The 26,990-nt window shown below is 43.3% G+C and overlaps 1 protein-coding gene across 8 annotated transcripts in view; it reads left to right on the top strand.

Annotated features, from left to right (window-relative positions):
* TSPAN4 (tetraspanin 4) overlaps positions 1-26,990 on the top strand; it is a 508,885-nt gene that overhangs the window by 187,173 nt on the left and 294,722 nt on the right. For 7 of the 8 annotated variants that reach the window (XM_081203215.1, XM_081203209.1, XM_081203213.1 and 4 more), the window contains one exon: positions 668-740. The gene's annotated coding sequence lies outside the window, so the exon portion shown is untranslated. Of the gene's footprint in view, positions 1-667; positions 741-25,977; positions 26,394-26,990 lie in introns of those variants that run through there. The other variant, XM_081203214.1, reaches the window with a different exon arrangement.

The raw sequence follows: 26,990 nt of genomic DNA, 5'->3' as shown, positions 1-26,990 counted from the left end.
GCAGGATCTGATTTCTTTCCGCAGGGCCTGTAAGACAGAGTTGTTCTGCCTGGCCTTTGGCTTGGAGCCCATTTGATTCCCTCCCCCTCTTTTTTCTTTTTCCTTTCTCCTCCTGTGATGAGGCTGCATTTTAATATTTTAATGTTTCAATATTTTAATTCTTGTATTTTAATCTTGTTTTTAAGTTGTATTCATTCAACTTGTTTTTATTATTGCTTGTTAGCCGCCCTGAGCCCGGCCTTGGCTGGGGAGGGCAGGGTACAAATAAAAAATATTATTACTATTATTACTATTATTATTACAAGCAGAGGGGAAAGGCAAAAGGAGGCCATTAATTCTTCCTCCCAGAACCTTGGCCAGACTATGCCAATTGCTGTGGCGCTCCTTGTTTCCACATTATTTTTTTTCCCCAGGACTCAACAAGGCCAGTTGATTTGCTCTCTGGACCTGCCATTTATTATTGTTTGTTGGCTTTCTGCTCCTTTTTCAAACAAACTTTCATAGCCACCTGCATACAGGGGAAAGAGTGTCAACCGTAATCGGGTGGCATTGACCGCTTCCTTGTTAGCCAGTAGGGGACTTGTGCTCCCGGCTTTGTTGCTGGGTCCTGGTAGGATATACCTTCTAATTGGCAGTTAATTAATTTGGACACGTTTTTCTTTTTCAGAGTGTTTGAAACTCACAGACTTTGAGGAGCTCCTGCTGTGGAACTGTTCAAGCTTGGCGCAGCCACAAATCAGGTACTTTATTTCTTAAGATTAGATCAAAGCTAATTCTTGAGCAGTCATTACAAAGTTTCCTAAAGAGTGGGGAGGCTATATTCTAATTTTTAAAGGAATGCTGTAGGTTATTTTGGGATCTTTGCATAGCCAGAAGTAGCCATGTGGTCTGTCTTTTCATTATGTGCCAGCTTAAAGCCCACCATCTAATCCACTAGTCTTCAATAGGTCGGTCAGGACCCTAACCTCTAACCCCTAGTGGGTCACGACCTGATCCAAGGTGGGTCACAACAGGAGCACTATATGGTATAGGAGCATATATTTGATAAAAGATAAAAATGTGTCCCCAACTGCATGTTTGGGTTATTATTAATATTATATTTATTAAATTTGTATACCACCCTTCATCCAAAGAACACAGGGTGGTTTACAACATAAAAATACAAAATGAGAACATAAAAATGAAGCAAAAACAAACCAATAACCCTCCTTTCACAAACACATTTAAAAGGCCATATGATGTTTATTTAGCCAAAGGCCTGGTTATAGAGAAATGTTTTCACCTAGCTAAAGAATTGAAAGGGGTAAAAGTGGGGATCCTGGGTCTGAAAAAGTTGAAGACACTTGGTCTAATCCAGCCCAGAAAGAAAGTGCAAGACCATTCTAACGATGAGCCTTTGGGTCACAGCCAGGCTGCAGTTACAGATAGGTAGCCGTGTTGGTCTGCCATAGTCAAAATAAAAAAATTCCTTCCAGTAGCACCTTAAAGACCAACTAAGTTAGTTCTTGGTATGAGCTTTCGTGTGCATGCACACTTCTTCAGATACACTGAAACAGAAGTTGCCAGACCCTTCTATATAGTGAGAAGGTGGGGAGGGGTATTACTCAGAAGGGTGGTGGGAATGGGAGATTGGCAGATAGCTGAGATGAGCCTGTTGACGACTCTTAACGACTGTAATAGGTCTTACAGGAAAAGGCAAGGGGTGAGAAGGGTCTGAGTAATACCCCTCTCCACCTTCTCACTATATAGAAGGGTCTGGCAACTTCTGTTTCAGTGTATCTGAAGAAGTGTGCATGCACACGAAAGCTCATACCGAGAACTAACTTAGTTGGTCTTTAAGGTGCTACTGGAAGGAATTTTTTTTATTTTGAGCCAGGCTGCAGAATAAGATGGGTCAAGTTTTTTTAAAAGGAGTGTCAGTGGAAGAGGCGGGGAGGAAGAAGGGCCAGCGTGGAAAGGGGTTGAGGACATGGAAGGGGTAGCATCTCTGCACGATATTGCAAGGGAAGATATTAATGTTTTCATCACCTGGAATGCAATTGTGCTCTTACGTAACTGGTATTTGCAAAAACAGTATCAAATTGAATGCGGGGGTGGCAGGGTGATGCTGAAATGCATATCCCAAGGGTCCTCTTGGTTTTGCAAAGTTCTTGATTTCCCTTTTACTGCTGTATGAAATAAGGCCACCTTGCAGGCTGTTAGTGGCAGGAATTGCTCAGTTTTACAGTTCCTTGCTTTTTAGTGCTTAAATTGTCTTAATTTTATGCCTCAAGTTTATGCCTCAGCTCTCTGCACTTAATAGGTTGTGTTAGTTTTTATTCTTCTTTTTATTTTCCCCCCCAACCAAGAATCCATTGACATATTTATGAAACAGTATATCCATTTGCTGGTCTACATTGTTTGCTGGATGTTCCAAGGGTGTGGGAGCCCAGGACTGGAATCTTAAGCTATTATGCATTGCAGCATATTTAATGGGAGAAAGGAAGGAGGACCCTGATTCCCACCAAGATGCCCATCCCAATTCCAGGATTGAAAAAAGGCTGTCTCTCTGCTAGGGAGAATCTAGCTCATGACACCTTTGAGACCAAAGCAGACAGTTTGGTTCACTGTAGTGGTGCCATTCCTCAGCACTGAACTGGCATGTGTCTGGGTCCCAAATCTTGGGGAATTACTATTTATAAAGATACAGGTAGGTAGCCGTGTTGGTCTGCCATAGTCAAAATAAAAAAATAAAAAAATTCCTTCCAGTAGCACCTTAAAGACCAACTAAGTTAGTTCTTGGTATGAGCTTTCGTGTGCATGCACACTTCTTCCTGGAAGGATTTTTTTTATTTTATTTATAAAGAGTTATAACATGTACAGTGGTGCCCCGCAAGACGAATGCCTCGCAAGACGAAAAACTCGCTAGACGAAAGGGTTTTTCGGTTTTTGCGTTGCTTTGCTAGACGAATTTCCCTATGGGCTTGCTTCGCTAGACAAAAACGTCTTGCGAGTTTGTTCGCTTTTTTCTTAAAGCCGCTTGAAGAGGCGCAGTTGCGACAGACCGTGCTTCGCAAGACGAAAAACATCGCAAGACGAAAAGACTCGCGGAACGAATTAATTTCGTCTTGCGAGGCACCACTGTATGAAGTTTTGCTTCAAAAAAGCAGATGCTATCCTATTTGTGAATGACAAATCCTTTTCACCTTAACTTTGGGCTCCGTCTCCCCTCCGCACCTTGTAGCACATGACTTCTTTGTTAGATCCTTCTCTTATCACTCTAAAGATCCTCTGCCAGCCCTGTCCCTGCAGTATAGATTCGGCACTTGGCAGGGATCCAGTCATTGGTTTATGTCTGCCATGTATCCTTCCTGTCACTTGAAAAAGAAGCTTTCCTGAATGGTTGTGTGTGCTTGCACTGCTGCATTGCAACCTTGTATAAATTGTGCTCCCAGACTTGCTGCTAACGCAGCAAATCCTTTTGTTGCCGAGGTTGTACATGTGCCCTTAGAGGGCATCCGCTGCCGCCTAAGTGATTTCCTTTTACATACCTTCCCAGGGCGTCATGTGGATGAATTAGCTAATGTTTGTAAAGCACACCAGACAGAAGAAAGGTCTCTGCAAGTGCTTGGCATCCTTATTACATAACATACAATTAAATCCGGCTGCACTGTACAAAGCCCACTTCATGTGAAGTGCTGTGTATTTCAAATTAATAGATTTCAGAAGAATTGTATTACATTCAATATGTTGTAAAGCAATCTGTGCCGGAGACTAGGAGATCTCCTGTGTTTTCCCTTGTTATGTTGAATTGCTGTGAATTGCTGTATCTGCAATTTAAATTCTTATGTAACAGAAAACCAGAATTGCTAGGTGCTGTACTGCCTCATGTCAAACACCCAGCTAGTACACCAATTCTTTAAACCTCTTTTGTTGACCACAAGCATTATGCTTTCCATTTTAAAGTTCAGAATAGAGTAGTTGCTGTGGAAGACAATAATCAGGCATCCAAACAACATGATCAGTCCAACGAAGTTGATGCTGAAGAATCATTGCCTCGACACTGGTGATCGTTGCTTCTTCCAGTACACTGACATTAGTTTGCCTGTCTTCCAAAGTGATATGTAAAAATTTTCGGAGACACTGTTGATGGAATCTTTCGAGGAGTTGGAGATGGCGTTTATAAGTGGTCCATGTTTCACAAGCATACAGTAAGGTTGGTAGTACAATAGCTTTGTATGTAAGCATTTTGCTTTCCCTGTGAATGGCCCGGTCCTCAAACACTCTGCGCTTCAATTGGGAGAAAGCTGCACTTGCCAAGCTCAGGGGATGCTGGATTTCAGCATCAATGTCGGCCCTTGTGGAAAGGTAACAGCCCAGGTAGGAGAGGTGATCAACACTTTCTAACGTTACACCATTGAGTTGGATTTGTGGCGCTGCAGGGGGGTTGTTTTGTGCTGGTTGGTGCAGCACTTTGGTTTTTTGGATGTTGAGTGATAGGCCAATCTTTTCGTAGGCTTCTCTGAAGATATTTAGGATGGTTTGGAGATCCTCCTCTCAGTGTGCACACACTACATTGTCATCAGCATATTGAAGCTTTATGGCGGAAGTTATGGTAACCTAACTCTTTGCTTTCAGCCTACTCAAGTTAAAGAGGTTTCCATCTGTTCAATATATGATTTCTATTCCCGTGGGGAGTTTCCCTTTGACAATGTGTAGGATCATGGCAGTGAAAATAATAAATAGTGTTGGGGTGATAACACAACCTTGTTTAACACATGATCCCACTATGAATGGTTCACTTTGACAGCCATTGTTAGCTGCAATTGTTGCTGTTATATTATCATGGAGGAGCCAAAGGATGTTCACAAATTTACCTGGGCAGCCAATTTTCAAAAGGACAGTCCACAGGGCATTATGATTTACAGTGTTGAAAGTCTTAGTCAGGTTGATAAGCGCCGTATACAGGGGTTGGTTTTGCTCTCTGCATTTTTTTTTTTAAGCTGTTGAACAGTGAAAATCATGTCATTGTCCCCCTAGAAGATTGAAAACCAAGGATTCATGAAGGGTAGCCTCGGATATAGTTAGGTGACGGTTTGCTAAGATCCTTGCAATAATTTTGCCGGCTGCAGCTAATAAAGAGAAAGTCGCTCATTAATGCCAGTAGCGACTTCTGACAAGAGCTTCACAAGGTCATTTTTGATAGCAAAGCCTACTCCATGTATTCAACATTCTTGTTCAGGTAGACTTTTCCAGAAGGATATGTAGCCTCCTCTTTCTACCTTCAGCTGTCCCTCTCCTGCTCTTTGAGTTTCTTGAAGCACTGCAATATCAATGTTAAAACGTTGCAACTCTCTTGCAATGATGGCAGTCACTCTCAAGGCAAATCTTTAAAAAATGTAGTATAAACACCAGCAATTGGGAAACACTGGCCTGTGAGCGTTCCAATTGGAGAACAGCCTTTACCAAAGGTGTTATGGACTTTGAAGACATTAACTCAGGATGAAAGGGAGAAATGTGCTAAGAGGAAGGCACGTTTGGCGAGCCCAAATATCATGGGCTAAGGCAGGGACAGCCAACATGTTGCCCCCCAGATGTTGTTGAAATACAACTCCCATCAGACCCAGCAAGCACAACCAATGATCAAGAATGATGGAAGTTTTAGTTCAACGATATATGGAGTGCAGCATGTTGGCTTGTCATGGGCTAAGGGTAGCTTTGTTTCTTTGCATGGTTGTCTGGCCACAACCTGGAGAGCTGTTTAATAGCCCCAGAGCTGCAACAAAAGATGCAGTGGCAACTTGCCCTGGCCTGCTTCTCTCTTGGTCATGCCACCCTCTCTCCCACTGCACCTCCTTGAGCAAGCAGAACTCTGAGGGGTGGGAGGAGGTGTGACTGCATTACCTTTTGCAGCTGGGAACCTTTCAAAGAAACAAGATGGTCCTCTGGGTTGCAAGCCTAACAGCTGAAGCTTTCTGCTGCATGTGGTGCAATAAACACACATTACCTGTGACTGTGTAAACATGCAGGTCCTTGTAAGAAAGTGATACCCATGTAGGAAAGGAGACTAATGGGAAGCAGCCCTCACTTTCTCTTTTATGAAAAGCATCTTCTCCTCTCAGTTGAAAAAGGGATGTACTTCTGTTTCTAAAAGTCTCTTCTGTAATTGATTTGGTTTCTGTAGAAAAAAGTATGCATCACCCAAACTATTCTGAGAAAGTAAGCCCCTGGCCACCTCAATTTGTGTGGCCTTTGTAATTGATAGTGGTTAATTCTCATCCACATTGAGGCTGCTGGTCTATTTTCTGCTCTCCTTCTACAGTAGAACCTCTACTTACGACCGCCTCTACTTGGGCCTGATCCAAGTTGCGACCGCGGCAAACCCAGAAGTAAATACCAGGTTTGCTGCAATTTGCACACGCACAGAAGTGGCTGCCGCCGTCTGCACATGTGCAGAAGCGTGCTGCCACTGAATGCACCTGTGCACAATGGCGCTTCTACCAGCAACCTGGATTGACTTATGGACAGACCTCTGGAATTGATTATGTCCATAAGTAGAGGTTCCACTGTATTTTTTTGCTCTCTGGCTATGAGCAGGACCTCTCCCGCCCCCCTTACAGACTGGGAACTTCCTCTTGGCAGCTGGAGCTTCTAAATGTCTATAGAGTAAGGAACATTACCAGCCTCTTTATAAACTACGGGTGCCAGGAGATATTTGGGTATATATTGAATATTTTATTCAATGTGTAGTGGAGGGGGCATGCAAAGTCAAATATCTAAACCCGAAAGCCTGCATCAGAGCTGAGATTGCTGCTTGTACATACACAGAGCCTCCTCTGATCAGTATTTTGCCTTTACAGCCTAAGTTTCATTTGCCTTTGTAGCCAGAAGGAAAAGGAATTGCTCAGTGAGGATTTCACTGCTTATTGATTACTGCCATCAAGTGAGATTGCAGATGCCACTGTCCTGTCATTTGCTAGATATGTGTACAGAATGTGCGCTGGGCTGCCTGTTAACAGCAAGGAGGGTTGGAAAAAGAAGGATTGGGGGTGGGCGGGTGCACATGGTTGTTACCCCTCTTTCTAATGCTACATCTCTGTATATCTTCACAAACTGAATTGTGAGTTGAGAGGCATTATCACTATCACAAAAAAGAGAAAAGCATGGCTAAGAAGCAGGAGGTCGGGTGGGCAGAATGTTTCTCCTTCATTTTTCTCATCTGAAAGTAGTTGCAGGTCCCCACTTGACATGTCTTACAACTGTTTAATAATTCAGGCTCTCCGTTTGTTTGTTTGTTTGTTTGTTTGTTTGTTTGTTTGTGTATTTGTTTTGTTTGACCTAGGCAGCAGTGGCAGCTTGGCAAGGGACCCACTCTCTTTTCACTTTCCTGGTGCTGCCCATCAAACCGATGAACCTTTTGTTGTGTCCAATAGAGAAAGCGAACTGTTTTGGACAGCCTAGAGAGCATTTATGTATTTGTTGGTTTGATTGAAATTATTTATATCTTGCTCTCCTTCCCAAAGGAGATCAGAACAGCATATGCAGGAAAACAGTATAAACAAACAAGACTCTCAGCAGCTGTAATGTCCAGGAAGGCAGGGAATAAACTAGGCTTTATTTCACCAGGGTCAAAGACCCAGTTTGGAACCCCCCCTATGCACATTTATGTGCACACACACACAGGCTGGGAGCCTCAATGGTGCCCCTCTGAAGGTTTTACCTGGGGCAAAATACCCAGCTAGCCCCCCACCCCAATCTATGGCTCTGTGTGAAGGCTCTAAAGCCTGATTACTAAGAAAAGTTTTAAGTGCTCTCTCCACCCCCAACACTGAAAGTGAAAGAGCCATAAAGACATCCTGGGAGAGGGACTTCCAGAAGTGGGCACCCTATAATCGTCCTCTCCCCACCCCCATTTATCTTGGTAACTATTGGGCTTCTCCTTTTTAACACACATAGCACCTGTTTGAAATAATATAGAGGTTTGTATATATGGGCCCATACCCAAAGGATTTTACCATCTATCCTTTTAAGGCTAATTAGAGTATAATAATCTATTTTCTTCCCTCTTCCTTTTTTCTAAGAACTGAAACAAAATAAACAGTAGTAATCTTTAAAAAAAATATTGTCCAAGCTGATTTAAAATCCAGTATATCTTCATAAAAACCAGGGATTACAGCTCTAATTATGATCAAGGATGGGCTGAAAATTCCCATAGCACCTGTTTAATCAAGAGCAAAAGGCTTGTTGTATACAGCAGGGTTTTCATGTTGCATGCATGGTGACAAAATGCAAGGCATGCACAAATCCTAATATGAATCTTAATGTTGATGTGCTCTGTTTTATTGTGAGGTTGTATGTATTGCTCCTTGCTTTTCCAATTTGGTTTATAATAAGGTGATATTGACACAATCTAGTTCATTTGGTTTGCTATATAAGAATACTGCTTGTGTATGTGCTTGCACTTGCCACCATGTGTGTTTCAGAGAGAGAGAAAGAAAGATGTGAACCTACAGTCGTACAGTCCCTTGGTTTATGAACATCTTGATTCCCAAATGTTTTGGCTCCCAAATGCCGCAAACCTGGAAGTGACTCTTCCAGTTTGCAAACTATTTTTGGAAGCCGACTGTCTGACTGGGCTTCCACAGCTTCTGATTGGCTGCAGGAGCTTCCTGCAGCTGATCAGAAGCCTCACTTTGGTTTCTGAATGTTTTGGAAGTCGAATGGACTTCCAGAACGGATTCTGTTTGACTTCAAAGTACTGTACAACTGTATAGGCATATATCCAATGCCTACAACACTTCCTTTTGAGGATGGAAGAACTGCAATAATGGGAGATGTACTGGGCATGTATTGTGGCAGAGAACCCATATGTGAGTCTATGACCCACTCACTGCACATACTATTATTTCTAGAGCCAGCCTAAGCTGAACTGGGAAGTTGCTGGTGGCTGTAGGCAGGCTGCAGTCCCGGGGCTTATGGTCTTGTCTCACTGCTTTCCCTGGGAAACCGCTCTTTAGCACTCAATCAGAGAAAAAACAGTCAGGTTTTTCTTTCCCCTGGGAAAGCCGCTTATACCCTTGCCAAAAACACAGAAAACCCCTCGGACCTGTGCTTTCTAGGCACGGGACGAGAACGTGTGGACAAGCCCCCAGTCTCAATGTGTCCTATCGCCATTAGCAATATTGACTTGTAGTAACAAAGTGCTATGGTATGCTTTGTATGCAGTAAATTGATTTCAAGCATGTAATCCAAATATATAGTTGCCTTTTCTGGAAGCGGTCATGCAAAGGGCATAAAAAAAATTCCAGCTGTGCAATTTCATGCCTGTTTCCTGAGACGGGAGTTCAGTGTGGGACTTCCTAATACATGTGTTTCAGATTGCAGCCTGAGTAGCAACAGCTCAGAGATTTATTTTTGTTGCCCTGAGAAAGTTTATTTCTAGTTTGCCACTTTATTATTAGAAGCATCTGCTTCTGTATTAAAGGCTTGGTTTTTATTGCTGCCTAAAAGAGTGATTGTCAGTCTTGCCATTTGATTTGTTTCCCTTAAATGTGAACAAATACAGTCATACCTCGGGATAAATACGCTTCAGGTTGCGCTCCGTGGCGACCCGGAAGTAACGGAGTGCATTACTTCCAGGTTTCGTCACTCGCGCATGCGCAGACAATCAAAATGACGTCCCGCGCTTGCGTGGAAGCGGCAAAATGCAACCCGCACACATGCAGATGCGCTGTCGCATCTTACGTTCTGTTCAAGATGCGAATGGGGCTCCAGAACAGATCCCGTTCGCATCCCGAGGTACCACTGTAGTCAGATCACTATTAGAAGAAGAAGAAAATAATCTTAGACTTGTTCATCGGCCTATCAGCTTCGTCTGGGATAGATCCTTCTGGAGAAAGATCTCAAGATCTGCATAATGCAGGTGACTTGTGCACACATACCTGCGAGCAATCCTAATTGAATATGACACATGTGTGGAGCCTTGGGGATGCCACAACTATGATGTTGAATGGAAGGCAAGAGGCTTTGGCATCACACAGGGTGCCACTGAAATTTGGCATACTAAGGTCCGCCACTGATCTCCTCAAAGTTGAGCTCTCTGCCCCCTATATCCAGGTCTGCAAGCATATCTATTATACACATTTCAGAATGTTAAATGTTATCAGAGCTTCTTATAACAATGATTTAAAAAACAAAACAAAAAACGCATCAGATGATTTGAAGCCTGTTAGGCTAACACATGTGAGATCCTATGATTTACACCATGGGTAGGCAAACTAAGGCCCGGGGGCCGGATCCGGCCCAATCGCCTTCTAAATCTGGTCCGCGGATGGTCCAGAAATCAGCATGTTTTTACATGAGTAGAATGTGTCCTTTTATTTAAAATGCATCTCTGGGTTATTTGTGGGGCCTGCCTGGTGTTTTTACATGAGTAGAATGTGTGCTTTGATTTAAAATGCATCTCTGGGTTATTTCTGGGGCATAAGAATTCGTTCTTTTTTTCCCTTTCAAAATATAGTCCGCCCCCCCCCCCAAGGTCTGAGGGAAAGTGGACTGACCCTCTGCTGAAAAAGTTTGCTGATCCCTGATTTACACACCTGCACACCTGATGTAGTCAATGTTTGTGAGAGTTCCAACTCCAAAAAGATGGCATCTTCCTTTGCCTCAAAAATCCTGTTTAAAGCAACCAAAGATTTGATTTCTCGTCATATTGAAAAGATCAGTCCTTGTATATTGATCTTTTGTGCGATCCATATTTCATGCTGCTTTTGCACATATCTGGCTGATAGGATTGCTGCTGGCTATCATGGTTTCTGTATTGCTTGCCTAGTATATTCAACACACCATCAGAGGAACTCTGTGGAAACTTTTTTGTGCATCTGGAATAAATTGTGTGGGAGCGATCATAGCACTAACCAAGCCGACTGGGATACATGCAGAAGGGATCTCAGATGCATATTCTCTTACCAGATTAATCATAGAAGACACGAGTACTGACATCTTCTGTTTGCTCTAGCCACTAGCCATCTCAACCTGCTCTTCCTGCTTTTGCTTATTGCAGTTTAACTAATTGATTGACTTTTTGCCATTGTTGTAGAATCTAAGGCACAAAGGAAATGTAAAACACTGTTGCTGTTTTTAGCCCAACTGGAAATATATATTCCGGTGACTTTTGCTATAAAACAAAATAAGGGAGCAGATTACACTGACCTGACCCATGAGGATACCCAGGGGGAAAGCTATATGCCAGGTTTCTGGTGTGTGGGGTTTTTTTGAAGTTTCATCTCAAGCAAGGGCTTGGGAGGATGGGGTTACTGCTTGCTTGCTTGCTTGCTTGCTTGCTTGCTTGCTTGCTTGCTTGAATGCATGACTAAGGCTAGAAACCAAGAAAATAACTGCTGCCTACTGCATGGGGGACAGATATGTGTTTGCGTAAGAAAAGTCAAAACAGTTTAGCAGAGGGAAAGCACAACAACAACAACAACAACAATAATAATAATATAAAGGAAGCTTTAAGCAAACATGTCCCAATTCTCCTTTCTTCAGAAATACGTTTTGCGAAGTTTGTGCATATCTGCATAAACAAGAAAAAAGAATGGTGTTCATAAAAAGAGAACAAGTGCAAATATTTGGCTGTGCATAGACTTGTCTGTAAGAGGGTGGTGTCCAGGCAAGAAGATGGGCCAGACTATCTAGTGATGTGAATTGTTCATATTCACACCTAAGAATTTGAACCAAAACCAACCATGCTTTCTGAGTGAGAAATATGACACAATTTCAGCAATACCTATTCCCTTCTTGTCTTTTCAATACTTTTTCTTCCTTCCTCCTTTTCTCTAGCCTTCTTTCTTTCTTTCCTTCTTTATGCATTATTGCATTTTTTTTTCAGGTAACATGATGTGCTCTCTTCCTCTATCTTCCAAGCTGGAAGCTCCTTGTCTCATTCTATATTTGTGGAAAAGGAATAAAAACAAAATTAAAAGTGGATTCTGTTCCTCTGGTGGGGGGGGGAGAGGAAGGGAAGAGGTTTTCTCTGCAAGTTTACTTCTTATCTCCCTATTCTTTTCCGTGTTTTAGGGAACCTGAAAATGTCCTCTGATTCAGAATCGTGTGCTTTGGTTTTTGCAATGGGGAAGAGTGATTTCAGGAAATGTGGTACTGAAAAATTAGCTTGGTATATGGAATGTGTATATTGGCATATTGATACTGCACTAGGGGAGATGGTGAGAGAGGCAGAAACAACTTCAGGAATTGGGGCAGAATGAATAAAGCAGGAGATGAAGAATTTAGTTTTAGGACAGGGATGTCTAACCTGTGCCTCTCCCAGTTGTTGATAAACTACAATTCCCATAATCCCTTACCATTGTCTGTGTTGGCTGGAGCTGATGGGAGTGTAATTCAGCAACATCTGCAGGACCACAGGTTTGCCACCTCTGTTTTAGAAACAACCAATTTTGACAAATAGGTTTTGTTTGTTTTTTAATACAAATGTTTATCTGGAAGCTTGACTCTTTAGCCTAAAATCCCTGTGTGATACATCTAGGTTTCTGTGGCTACTTGGAATTGAAGGGGAAATGTACTCTACACCTGCACAGAGGCCCCTTACACCAGGGGTCCTCAAACTTTTTAAACAGGGGGCCAGTTCACTGTCCCTCAGGCACTGTTGGGGGCTGCATGGGAAGTTTTGGAGAGTGGGCTAGCACGCTCGCAGGAGCTGAGCGCCTCAGAAGCTGGGAGTCTGCAGGAGCTGGCCAAGAACGGTGCGCACTGCCCGATGCACCTCTTCAAGGAGCATGAAGATGGAGACAAGGGCAAGCTGGTGCCTCACCTGCAGCTTCCGCCCCGTGCGGGTGTTTCCGCCCCTTCGTCGTCCTGTTCCCTGGAGGTGAAGGCCGCCGCCTAGGCCACTTTGCCGCTGGCCTCATCATCCTCCACTGTCACATCAGCCACCAATGGGAGTGTGGCGGTGAAGGCCCCGTCGAGCCCTACCTCGGGCTGGCTGTCCTCCTCCAGTAACGCTGCTGCTGCCCCCTCACGGGGACACAGAGCGGCAGCGGCGACAGGAGGAAGAGGCCGAGTGGTGGCAGCTCTGCCAATCAAACGCCGTGCCTGGTTTACCTCAGCGTTGCACAGGGACGTCTCTGCCAATCAAATGCCGCACCTGGTTTACCTCAGTGTGGCATTTGATTGGCAGAGACGTCCCTGCACTGAGTTAAACTGAGGTGTGGCATTTGATTGGCAGAGCCTCCATCGCTCAGCCTCTTCCTTCTGTTGCCGGGAGCCTAGGCTTCGCGGCGGGTTCTTAAATGGCTGGGCGGGCCAGATTTAGAACCCTGGCGGGCCTGATCTGGCCCAGGGACCGTAGTTTGCTGACCCCTGCCTTACACATTTTGCAATTGAACACTCGCTCATTTTAAGCTCCAACCTTACTGAATCACCAGTGAAGTCAGTCATATTGTTGCTTATTTGCTAAGTGTTACTAATTTGGACCAGCTCTATACCAGATGACTATGACTATGGAAGTTCGTTGTAGTGATTTTTTGGCTTAGATTCTGAAAGCTGGGAAACTTTGGAGAGGCTTTATGAAATGTATAAACAGATATATCACAGGCACAAAGCTGTCATATTCTAGGCGCCTGCAATCATGTCTGTCTACAAAACTATACATTGAATTGGCTACGTAGCTTGTGCCTTTCTCTCTCCCACCCCAGCCTTTCCAACACTACTGCATTGCTGTAATTGGGAGGTCTCAACTCCAAGGACCCTTCTAGTCTGTTACTATTTTGTAGGTGGGAGTCATTTGCAGACCGGCAAATTCAGATTGCACCACTAAGTGGATTTGGTGCTCTTGTGCAATAAACCCACTTCCAAAAAACCTGACATTTTTGTGGCCAGGAAGGCAGTGGGCAAATGTACTGGAAAATGGAGGATAGCAATTGATTGACATGATCAAATCAGAATGAAGGCTCAATAAGCAGCTGGTGTTGTATAACCTCCTCCCAAACTTTGTTCAAACAAATCAGGATGACTTCTCAGTAAGTTGTTAGTCTGGAAGTGTCCCAAGTCTTAATGTAGGACCATCCACCCTGTTTTCCTCTGTCCCTAATCTATATTGGAACTGAGTACACCAAATAACATTGCCTTTGGGCCTATCTCTCAGGTAATGTTTCAATTCTGTAGAGCATTTCCTGAATGCCATTATGCATCCACAATTTTCCACAGATACATATGGTTAGATCGGTGTCAGAATAAATTCATTTTGTGATACAACATTCACAGCCCACTCAACAGAAACATATTTTATTATCCTTATTGTCAGCAAATTAGTTGATGTTATTATGGCTAAGTCTACCATAACTATACCAATACAGTGGTACCTCAGGTTACGAACTTAATTCGTTCCGGAGGTCCGTTCTTAACCTGAAACCATTCTTAACCTGAGGCGCGCTTTCACTAATGGGGCCTCCTGCTGCCGCTGCGCTGCTGGTACACAATTCCCATTCTCATCCTGGGGCAAAGTTCTCAACCCAAGGTACTGCTTCCAGGTTAGCGGAGTTTGTAACCCGAAGTGTTTGTCACCCAAAGCGTTCGTAACCTGAGGTACCACCATAGTGACATAACATAATTACTTCAGTTTGCTTCCTCTCCCCTTATATTTGTTAAGGTGATGCAAAAACTAATCTAGAGAGGTTTTTTGTTTTTGTTTTAGCTTTTCCATTGTTGCATTTTTAGAAAGCTATTTCCAGAATTGGAATTTCATTCTAAAGATACTGGCTCCTTCCTGAGCTGCTTACAGGGTGTGAAACCCACATGCTATTTTGGACTTTTGAAATGCAAGCATCAGTTTTATTCATTAGCGACCAAAATGGTCTTTCATCAGCTACCAGAAAGGCAGAGTCGTCTTAGTTTATGGTTATCTGCATAATGTTTACCACTTGCCCCTTACCTCAATGTTCACAGCTCTACTGTAGCTGTCTGGTGTATCCCCTGACAAAATCACTATTCTGGTATGCTGAAGTCTTATAGCCTATGCATATTCCTCTATCAAGTACTTTTGGGCGCCACCCCAATCTTTGAGCAGTGAGAGACTCCAGGGTTTCCAAGTGCTTACCCGGAGTTGGGTTTCCTTGGAATGAAGGTCAGTGGAGACTGGTGTCTTTAAGATATATGGCTTCATTTACACATATATGCACCCTGAACACAGGATAAAAAGAGTTCACAGCATTAACAGCCCAACAGATCTTTCTTCTCCATTTGGTTTCCAGGGGAACCTCAAAGTCCAGTACAGGCTCAGTGCAGAACAGGACATTCCCCTCTGTCTGCAGCTTCCAGTGTTCAGATTTCCAGCTTGCTCAAAACACAACTCTGTCCATTGTTATCCTTCATAGCAGTTAGATGAACAGGGTGGAGGAAAGGCCCACCCATTTGTTCTGTGGCACAGAGCAACTTCTTTGGATATGCTAGATTGTGGTGCCTTGACAAACGAACTAGTTTTGCAAGCTTCCTCTTATGCATTCTATCCTCATAGATACAGGGTCCCAAGAATCAGAAGAGACCCGAGGTATCCTCCATACTGACAGACTCCTAAACTCATAACAGTACTATCAAGACTATGCCACAAGTTGTTCACATATAGTCCATTATGATAAATAAGAAATGTCCATGCTGTCTGTGCGTACAGTAATCTGCAAGAACAAAATCTATTGAATTGTCCCTAATCACCTGTTGACAGGTATTTCACATACTTGTTATGTCCAGATTCATTTTATCTTACCAGATTCCTTTAACCTTTCCTCATTGAACTTTGTTTCCAAGCCCCTCGCCATCTTTGTCATCCGCCTCTGAACACATTCCAGATTGTCAATAACTTTCTAAAACAGCAGTTATTGACAAATTGGGTATCTGAGCTTCTTTTTGGAATGATATGTTGAATTAACTTCAAGCAGATGAGTCTATCTATCTGTCTTGCCTGTCTCTCTGTATCTCTCTACCGAGAGAGATTTTTCTGCCTTAACAGACTTGTTGTGGAAACCACATGAAAAGTCATATGCTAGGAGTGAGGTCTGATGGGAACGAATGGTGTATTGGGTACTGGGCTTCTTAAAATCTCAAGATGTGTCCTATGGTCCTGATGCAAAGGACCCCAGAGAGCTGCACAATAGAACCCTTTAACTGCCCCAGCAGTCAAGGTGTCAATCTTTATTTTCTTTCTGCTTCACTGAGCTAAACAGCCACAAAAAGCCACCATCAGTTCCCTATGTAGTCAGTTGTGCAGAGATGAACAAAGCCCTGTCAGCCATGAATCAGGGGATCTGACGCCAGTGCTATGGCTTGTTCTGATCCAGCCATCAGCCTAGGAGAAGTGTGGAGCCTTTTATAAACAGCTGTTGAACTTTCTGAAACACGGGGACACTGTGATTTCAAAATAGACATTCCTTTTCAAGAGAATTGATCCATCACAATGTGTTTCGAATTTCCACACACACCAGCTTGTCTATTAAGAAAACTCTGCATTCGGCACAGAACCCCTGTGCATTGAAGAAGATTCTGGAACATGTTCTTGGTTTTCCAATCATGTCAGCAAGGATCCCTGGTCATGCCTGTTGGACCTTAGTGTTGTTCCATGTGTACTGAGGACGTACTCTAGACCAGTGTTTCCCAACCACTGTTCCGCGGCACACTAGTGTGCCGTGAGATGTTGCCTGGTGTGCCGCGAGATGTTGCCTGGAGGGAGGCGGGCGAGTCGGGCGGCGAGAGGCGGGGCGGCGGCGGCGAGGAGAGGCCGCCCAGCGCGGGGCTCTCGCCATCTGCCTGCCTGGCTGCCTGCAAGCTCGGCGGGCAGCGCCTCCGTCCCCAGCGCCCGCCTCGCGGCTCTCATTCCCTGCCCCTGCCAAAGCTCACCCAGCCAAGCCGCGCTCTCCTTCCTGCCTCGCTTTGCTGCCTCCTCCCCCCCCCCAAAGCTTGGAGGTTCCCCGGCAAGGGGGAGGAAAAAAATTTGAAACTTACACTTTCGTGCGTCCCTCCCGGCATGACGCTGCGCGCTGACATCACGGGGCTGTAATGGTGGTGTGCCTCGAGATTTTTTTCATCAAACAAGTGTGCCTTTGCCCAAAAAAGGTTGGGAAACACTGCTCTAGACTGTGCTTAACATTCTTTTCTGAGGTTGTGCTCTGCAGGAGAAGATTGACAGTGATAGGAAAGCTGTTCTTTAGCAATTTGTGTCTACCCTTCTTTTCTCTGAAGCATTCTCCATAACTTCCAAAGAAACTCGAGGGTTCCTTGGTGCAGAGTTTGAAGAGCAAAGACCAAGTTATGGATTGATTAAGTGTTACCACTAAGCACTTGTAGCTCATCACTTAAAATGAATCAGTCCTTTCAAACAAATGTCAACACATAGAAGTATCTTACAAGTTAGAATAAATACTCTGAAGGCAGAATGCAGTGGTGGGGAGCCTTCAGCCTGTTGGCCTAATGAGAGCCTCCTGGCCTCTGAAATTGGCCTGGGAGGCTGTTTGAGACCAGCCACTTGTACCTTTTCCTGTGCCTGACACCAGATGTGGGAAAGTTCAGAAAGAATTCAAACCCTGGAAGGTGACAGAAAAAGATGGTGAATTCAAAAAGTGCCGAATTTAAGCTATGACTGCAAAGGAAGAATCAACTTGATGTCAGGTGGTTGGCAGGTAGGAGCCCTCTGCCCAATCAAAGTGCCCTGTGAAATGTTGGCCACTTCTGAATCTGGCCCTCAAGCCAGATTTTCCATAACTGGCATAATGGGTAGCTAAATATAGGTGGTGGCTGTTTTTATCTGTGCTCATGCAGTGTCTTCTGTAGTCAGCCACATCACAAAATTGAATGAGGTGGTACAATTATGTATATGCACACATGCAATGATTAACCTTTCATAGTTTCTCCAACATTGTTAGTGATATGCTGAGGCTTCATTTTGCAATGTCCATCCCGAAATGGCTTCAGTTGACCTAATTTTTCACAATGTGATGAACACCTCTGCCTCCATGGCATCTCAAAATGGTCTCATTATAAAGAGGCCTGAGCATCTAAAATCTCTAGCTGTTTTTGATGATTTAAGCCTCACTGACTTTAATGAAAGATAACATCAGCTTTCATTACCAAGGCAATCAATCCAAGTTCAGCTCTTGGTTAAGTTAATGAAGATATAAACTGGCTGAATTTAGAAAGCAGAGAGCATCGCCCATGATTTTTATTGCCTTGCTATAATTCTTGTTTGCCTACCTTTCTCAAGAAAACAAACAAACAAAAATAGGAAAGGGAAAATTTCATATACCCACAGCTTAAAAAATACAGTGGTACCTCGGGTTATAGACGCTTCAGGTTACAGACTCCGCTAACCCAGAAATAGTACTTCGGGTTAAGAACTTTGCTTTAGGATGAGAACAGAAATTGTGCTCCGGCGGCGCAGCGGCAGCAAGAGGCCCCATTAGCTAAAGTGGTATCTCAGGTTAAGAACAGTTTCAGGTTAAGAATGGACCTCTGGAACGAATTACCGTATTTTTCGCTCTATAACACGCACCTGACCATAACACGCACATCGTTTTTAGAGGAGGAAAACAAGGGAAAAAATATTCTGAATGAAACAGTGGACGTATCATTTTTGTGCTTCATGCTGTGGCCACAGACATGTGATCTGATGGTGAATTTTGGCTGACCCAATGCAAAGATCCTGAGGATCCATGTGGATCCATGCTTTGTAACCACGTTTTTGCACCATTGCAGCCCCAGGCAACAGTGGGTGCGTGATTTTTTTTGGGGGGGGGCAGGCTGTAGCCATGGGCATGCTGTGTGCTCTGATGGTGAATTTGGGGTGACCCAATGCAAAGATCCTGAGGATCCATGTGGATCCATGCTTTGTAACCACGTTTTTGCACCATTGCAGCCCCAGGCAACAGTGGGTGCGTGATTTTTTTGGGGGGGGCAGGCTGTAGCCATGGACATGCTGTGTGCTCTGATGGTGAATTTGGGGTGACCCAATGCAAAGATCCTGAGGATCCATGTGGATCCATGCTTTGTAACCACATTTTAAGTGGGGAGGGAAGGAAAAACACAGAAGGCTAAGAATGCAGGAGAGGGCTATAACGTGAGGAAAGGAAGGCAAAAGTTTCCCCCCACCCACCCACACAAGCCAGCCAGCGTGGGCTCTCTCTCTCTCTCTCTCCCTCTTTAAATGGAAGAAAGCATATTTGAATGCTGTGTGTCTCCAAAAACAAAAAGCAGGAAGTCAAATCAGAATTTTAAGCCGAACCTGTAGTCTCTCTTCCCTTCACAAACATTGTTCCTCCGGAGCAGGGACAGGATAGAAGGACGGACGCTCTGCTTTCCCTCTCTACTTGCCTGGAGGGGAGGGGCTTTTCCTGCTCTTTGTTCGGACGCTCTGCTTTCCCTCTCTACTTGCCTGGAGGGGAGGGGCTTTTCCTGCTCTTTGTTCGGACGCTCTGCTTTCCCTCTCTACTTGCCTGGAGGGGAGGGGCTTTCCCTGCTCTTTGTTCGGACGCTCTGCTTTCCCTCTCTACTTGCCTGGAGGGGAGGGGCTTTCCCTGCTCTTTGTTCCGTTTGAGCAAACACAGCAAGGAAACAGAGAGGGCGGGCAGTAAGACCCTGAGGCAGAATGCAGGAAAGCAGCCACTTCCTGTATCACGGAGCTCCCTTCTCCCTGAAGCGCGGTTTGATTTTTGCCTTATTTTTCGGCTCCAGGGACCACACATTCGCTCCATAACACGCACAGACATTTCCCCTTCCTTTTTAGGAGAAAAAATCTGCGTGTTATAGAGCGAAAAATACGGTAAGTTCTTAACCTGAGGTACCACTGTATCTCCTATCTGATTCATCATTATTCTCACTTTGTGTGCCTTCCTAGGATCTTATCAGTTCTGTTCAAGATTTTCTAAGAATTTATATGGCAAAAATCCAGCTGCTTTGTATCTGAATTGAACAACTTTGTGAAAATGAAGCAGGAACTGAGACAATCAAATGCTTAAAAGTTAAGGGCAGGTATTAAGTTTTACTCAAAGTAATTGTAATTGTAATTGTAATTAATGAGCGAAACATAATCATGTTCACTAATTTCTACAGATCTACTCTGAGTAAAACTTAGTTGAATACCAACATGTATTCTTAGGTTGGAATTCAACACTGCACTAATACACTCATTCTGTCAGTGCAATGATCTTCCCACCCCCACCCCCATTCTGGAAATTCTCCTGACACCCCTTTTCCAAGCCAATTAGGGAGGCTGCAGGGACACACACTGGAGGAAACCTCATTGCATTAGTGGGACTTGTGCTGCCTCCCGCTAGCAATCTGACCCCAAAGGTTGTATTCAGCTAAGTCCTACTCAGAGTAGACAAATTGAAATTAATGAACCTAAGTTAGTCATCTCCATTAACTTCAATATGAGTAGGACTAGCATTGAATACCATAGCTCACAAGCAGTGTTTTTTTTAAAAAAGGAACTGTCTGAACCTTAGGTCATATAAGCTACCCTATGTTCCCATACCATCAGAAGCAGTGACTGCATCATTAATTCCCCTTGCTGCTACCCCAGCGTATTAAAAAACTGTTGGCTCATAACAATCATTGCTTTTATTGCAAGGACCACTGTTGGTTGATCTGGTATGGCAGAATGAATAAGAGCAGGAGTTATGAGAAAGAAGTCTCAGCTCAGTTACCACATGTTCTGTTCTATTTAGAACAGTTTTATGTGTTTTATAATTGCAACGGTTTTATTTGGTTTTTATAATTGTGTAGTTTTATTGTTGAAACCCACCCTGGGAACTTAAGGTGAAGGGCAGGTAAGAGGTCTTATAAATAAGTAAAGAACTCATTAGAGGGACTTAAACAAGCCACTGTCACTTTGCTGTATGAAATATGGGGATAATCAGTTATGCTGGCCTACGTCACAGATTTAGCCTAAAGTTTCCTGAGATAATGAATGTAAAGCACTTTGAGCATTTATTATTTATAGTGCTCTTTCCTCAAGAATCTTATTACTATCGTCAACCGGCTTTGAGGGCAAGAGCATGTTGTAGGAGCGTTTTGGAGCATTTAATACAGCCTTCCCAAATTGTACTGCCTGTGAAGCACTAGACTGGGGATCACCGTGTTGCATGCATGTTTGGTGTCTGGGGTGTTAGGGGAGGGGTAGCACCTCTGGTAGGGGACACATTGTGCTCCATATGGGGTGGTTCGTCCACCTTTGTTCCCCACCCTGCATTCAGCTCTCACCTGTGGCTCATAGAAGCATGCAACAGCGGCCCAAACCGGGGAATGGCTTCGACTGGCCAGCTAAACCACATGATGAGCTCACAAACCCTCAGTGAATTAGGGTCTTCCTCTGCAAGCGCTGATGAATTGAGCGGATGAGACCAATAGTGGGTCCAATGGTCAAGAAGGCAGTTTCTGCACATGCTGCAGAGGGAAATGAGGAGGCGCATGGGGCTTGTCAACCTGTGAAGGTAGCCCATCTAGGAGAAGGAGTAGCCCATCTAGGAGAAGGAAAACTCTGATCCTAAACCTCCACTGTCTTGTGGGGTATCTTTGGGAGAAGAAAAGGCTAAGGAGTAAACCCTAAACAAATCCAGAGTGGAGTCCCTAAAATGGTTGGATGGTGCCTTGTACGCCTCCTTCTGGCAACTCCTGCAGCCAAGCCGGTGCCAAACGTATTGCTCTGCTGGAGAGGTCACTTCAGTGGTTTGACTTCACCACCGGAGATGCACTCCATTGTCTCTCAAGACAGATGGACGCCTACAAAATGCATAAGCTGAACTTTATAGAAGCTCACTTTGATGCCAGTGATGCCTATTTTTAAATCCAGAATTACAAGTGCAAGCTGTAATAGTGGCACTGTTCCCTAGGGCAGTCTCTGAACCCAGAACGAAATCCACAAGCCTCACCCTCTGATTCCCACAAGGGTAGCCAAATCATGCTCTTCCACAGCATTCTCCTAACTAAAGGGGCTGCCAGAAGTGGAGCTTTCCCCCTCTGCTGTCTTAGCAGAGGCAGCCCATCCCCACCATTCAATGAGGAATTTCTCTCTCACGCTCTGCAGCAATACCCTCCTCCTCTTCCTCTTATATATTTCCATATTCTGCTGGCAGAGTAAAAAAAAAAGAGCTTGATGGAATATGAAAGCTGGAGAGTGTATTTGTTAAGAAAAGTCCCTGAAGCAATTGCTACCCCTGCCATGGTGGTGACTTTATTATTGGGAGATGCAGTGCTGTGAAGGGTTCCTTCCATCTCCTTTGTTCAGCCATTTAGCAGCAAGCAGCAAGAGCAAAGGGATGTACAATTGGTCTTTGTGTTCCACTTCCAAATGTTTGGGAGCACCATACGTTCTCGTAGTTGAGATATTTATTGACTTTGAGCCATAATCCCGCAAAACTCATTTAATGGCATCCATCATCTTAGACTCATTAACTTTTTAAACTGGATGCTTGTTTCGATAACTTACTTGGATTGTGTCTGAACTTAGATCGTACACAGTTACTGGTGTGGAAATGTGTATCTAAATATTAAACAGACCCAATCTGGAGTAGGGATTGGTTTTGCACGAACCACTATAATTACTATTGGAATGAAATTCATCACCAGTTGAAGGGAATATAGATGGCATAAGCATGTAAATGAGAAAAGAAGAATGGGGAGACAAATATAGAAAAAGGAAAGGAGCTTGGTGTGGTTAGGGAATTTTAATATTGGTGTTCTTAATGTTATATTTTAAATTGCTTTTTCAATGCACTCTCAATTGCTGAAATATTTTACCTGTAAAATAAGGTAAAAGCTGTATCTTTCTGCTTGGCTCTTAAAAAGGTAGCTTTTTACATTTTTCACCGATGTCTGTAGATTATAATGACATAATCTTTTATTCAGAGTAAAGTATTGACAATTTTACTTTCTAGCTGTTGTATTCTCCTCATGTCCTGTTGTGCTCAATACACTGGGTGGTGTAGGAACTGCAGCATAAATCCTTGACTTGGCAACAGAAATTCCATCCAATTATCTTACTGGCTGGTCTTTATTACACTTCATCTGGTTTTCTGATTTCATTTCATGTCTGCTGACATCTGTTCTGCAAGCGACTCTGGCAGGCATAGATATTTATAGATATACAGATAGATGCACATGTATGTATGCATAATAAATACATAAGGCAATACCATCATTTGTGGGTTATGATACCACCTATTATTGTACAGGAAGTGAGTTATCATTGCTTTTCCCCCTAGTGGCATCAACTCTTAAGATGGCTAAAATAAATGGGGAAAAGTGCAACAAATTAATTCAGAGAGCACACATTCCAACAATCATTCAAAAGTGAATGAGTTGACTTGACAAGCTCAATTTTCAAAGGAATCTCTATCAGGGTACTACAGAAAGGCAGCAAGTGAGGAATTCTACAAGAAGACTCAATTTACCAAATGTCAGGTCGGTGACATTAATTTTCAGCAAGAAGACCAAATTTTCCAATTCTGGAAATTTAATTGGAGGTGTGACTCAGACGGCATGTGTTGCAGAAGGTAGAAGCTCTTTTAATGCTGGCCTATGCTTATCTCTCTCTTTTTGGGAGTTTTTCTTTTTGGAAAAAAAGTATTTCTCTTCTCAATAGTAAGTTAACTTGAGGAACGTTGACAAAATTGTTTCAAATTGGCATTAAACAGGTAAAGGGACCCCTGACCATTCGGTCCAGTCGTGGCCGACTCTGGGGTTGTGGCGCTCATCTCGTTTTATTGGCTGAGGGAGCCGGCATACATCTTCCGAATCATGTGGCCAGCATGACTAAGTCGCTTCTGGCAAAATCAGAGCAGCGCACGGAAATGCCTTTTACCTTCCCGCCGGAGCGGTACCTATTTATCTACTTGCACTTTGACGTGCTTTCGAACTGCTAGGTTGGCAGGAGCTGGGACTGAGCAACGGGACCTCACCCCATCATGGGGATTCGAACCACCAACCTTCTGATCGGCAAGTCCTAGGCTCTGTGGTTTAACCCACAGCGCTACCCGCGTCCCTTAAATTGGCATTAGCTGTACGTATATAGCTTGTTGCATTCCTGCGGGCAGGGAACACCATTGTTCAGCTTTGGCATACATTGAAGGGGTGGTTGAGGTTTTCAAAATGGTGGGTTGGTGTTTGGTTGTTGTTGTTTTTTACTTTGTATGCATATTTCTAAGATTTCATAGAAGAGTTTGACCAAGATTGCATTTGGCAGCCAGTTCTCATATAACTTTTGCACTTCAAAATGACATAATGTGCATGCGCGGAAACGGTGAAACACGACCCGCACATACGCGCAGTCGCATCTTACGTTTACTTCAGGATGCGAACGGGGCTCCGGAACGGATCCCATTCGTATCCAGAGGTACCACTGTATTTGTTTTTGGGACCCACCCTACTCTATTGACTGAAATTTGTTTTAACACATATAATATTGGATCAAATATTAAATGCCTCATGGTGAAGGATGGGTATAGACTGAGGCAACCGTTGTCAGAAATAGTATAACCCAGAGACAGGTTTTCACCTCAGTGAGAGCTAAGCACCCCCCAAATTCCTTATCTGAACCATATGTGTGTATGCATAATTTGTGATACTGTTTTGACAAAAAGATCAGTTGGCAAAAAACAAAGTGAAAAGGACAGGTTGGAGGAAATGAAATTGAATCGAGCGTAAAATGAGAATAAATCTATCCCATCGTTGCATATTTCCTGGAACATTTTACGACAAGAAGTAGACAATAGTAGTAAGGCAGACTGTTTACACAGCAAGTGTCTTAAATGGTTTAGGAAAGCATGCGAGACCACAATAAGAACACTTTAGAAAGAGGATTAAGGCTTCTGGTACAGAAACGAGCCTACTTTTCTTTGATATCCATTACACATTTTCTTGACACCACCCCAACCCAGAATTTATAGATGCTGCTGCAAGTCAGCTATTTCCAAGCCAAGAAAATCCCAAGATGCTTGCATCTGTCTAGATGTCAGGGGCACGGTGTGGAAAAGATATTTCAAAAGTGCTAGTCATATGAATGGTTGTGGAAGAGGCAGCTTGTTAGAGAGGATTATGTGAGATGTTAGTTATTACTTCACTGGCCAGCTACCAGCTTCCCAGTGGAGAATGGAGACAGAAGAGCAAAAGCAAATCAATGGCAATTCACCATGAGTTAGAAAAGCAATGTTTAAAGTTTGTACTCCATTTTTTTAAAAACAACAACAACAACAACAACAACAACAACAACAACAACAGATCTAAGTATATTGGAATTGTGAGTGACAATTTTCACTTCTGTACCAAACCATTGCTTCTAGTGCAGCTCTGAAATCTGCATATGAAAATAAAGAAAGCAGATTTATTTGTAAATATTTCAGTACTCCTTTTCTTTACCTTAACTCTTAAGAAGCTCACAATGACAGAAAAAGAAAATAGAATTACCAGATTAAGATTACCAAATTAAAAAATAAGCAAACAAAGAAAAGAAAAAGCTTTTCAAAAGTTCAAGGCCTATGTGTGCCTCTGAGTAACAGATGGTCTACATTCTCACAGAAAAAGACAGGAACACAAGTTAGGTGTGTGACATTATATAATAATGTGAAGTCTGAAGGGACTTGTCAAAGAGGTTACATAGCTGGAAATAATGAATAGTTAATGATCAGTCAAATTCTTGGCCCTACATCTAGTATATTTTCATCAGAACTATATTGTAAATTACGAGGCAAATCCCAATAGAGTCAGAATTTGATTCTGTTGTAGAAATTACCATAGCACTGTGTAATTTTCACTCAGAGAGCATAATCTGTGTCTTCCATGTTTGGGACCAAAACCCCAACAACTGTACTGCTTGTTTCTGTATATTTTATATTCACAAAAGACTTGTGTGCTGACTGAAATGTTCTGTTTCAGACTCAAGAATCTAAACGAATCTAGTCCACAAAGAACAGGATTTTTTTTTGCCCTGTGATTTTTAATACTTTTTTTTTCAGCCCTCTGTATTAACTGCCACCTTTAGCAATGGGCCAAGGGGGCACATCTCCCTCCATTTTCAGACCCTCATGAAATTGAAATAGCTGTGTCATTGATGCTTCTGACCACCAGCCCCAACAATCACCCCAAGTTATCCTCAGTCATAGCCAAGGGACACACGGTGTTCACTATTGCTCTCTTTCTGGCATGTCAGGCCTGGATCCCTCTGTACTGCCACCCCAAAACAAATTAAGAGACTGAGGAGATTTTAGGATTGTTGCCTGAGGATATCATTTCAGCTTATCAAAGTCTTGCCTGGCTGAGATGAAGATGGCAGTCCTTAATTGTATCTCAAGGCTGTAGTGGATTGAGGCCTCCCAAATTGCAGATTCAGGCCAAACATAGTTTCGGACAGCAGTCCTACTCAGGTGAGGCACTTGATGTAATGAACTTTATGCTGTACTATTCTTGTCAGGTGTTTTCTTTAGTAGAGAAATTGAGATAAGCAGCTAAGCCCTATCTTTCCCCTTCTGTAAGTTTAAGATCCCTTCCCTCCCCCACCCCACCTTCAGAGCCCATTGCTTGCTCAGGCCACAGCAGCCTATAAAGACAATTGATTTAATGTGGCAGCAGAGGTGAAGGAAGAGCTGTGTAAGCTGACGGAGCTAGGCTGATATATAAAAACAGCTCCATGCCTCATAAACCTAGGCTTATTATTAGCAGGCTGAGTTAGATCACAAGATGTCAAATGGTGAGCTTGAGAGTCCATTACACTTTAATTCCTCTTTGCTTTCCACACAAGAAAAAATGCACCGAAAGTAAGTTTTTTTAACGGCATTTAAGAGAGAACTCTGCTATTTCAGGATTGTTATTGAAAATAAATATCAGTGTACATATTTTTACCTAGTAGGGATAATGGGCTCCAGAAATGAAAGAAGTTTTAGTAGAAGAGGAGGGATGTAAACTGAATTGCCATCCTTTTTCTGGCCTCATGTGCTTTTAATTGTATGTCAGGCAGAAATCCA

Source organism: Podarcis bocagei, assembly GCF_964188305.1.
Source record: "Podarcis bocagei genome assembly, chromosome: 1".
NCBI lineage: Eukaryota > Metazoa > Chordata > Lepidosauria > Squamata > Lacertidae > Podarcis > Podarcis bocagei.
The sequence above is the reverse complement of the archived record's forward strand: the minus strand, read 5'-3'. Positions and strand labels throughout refer to the sequence as shown.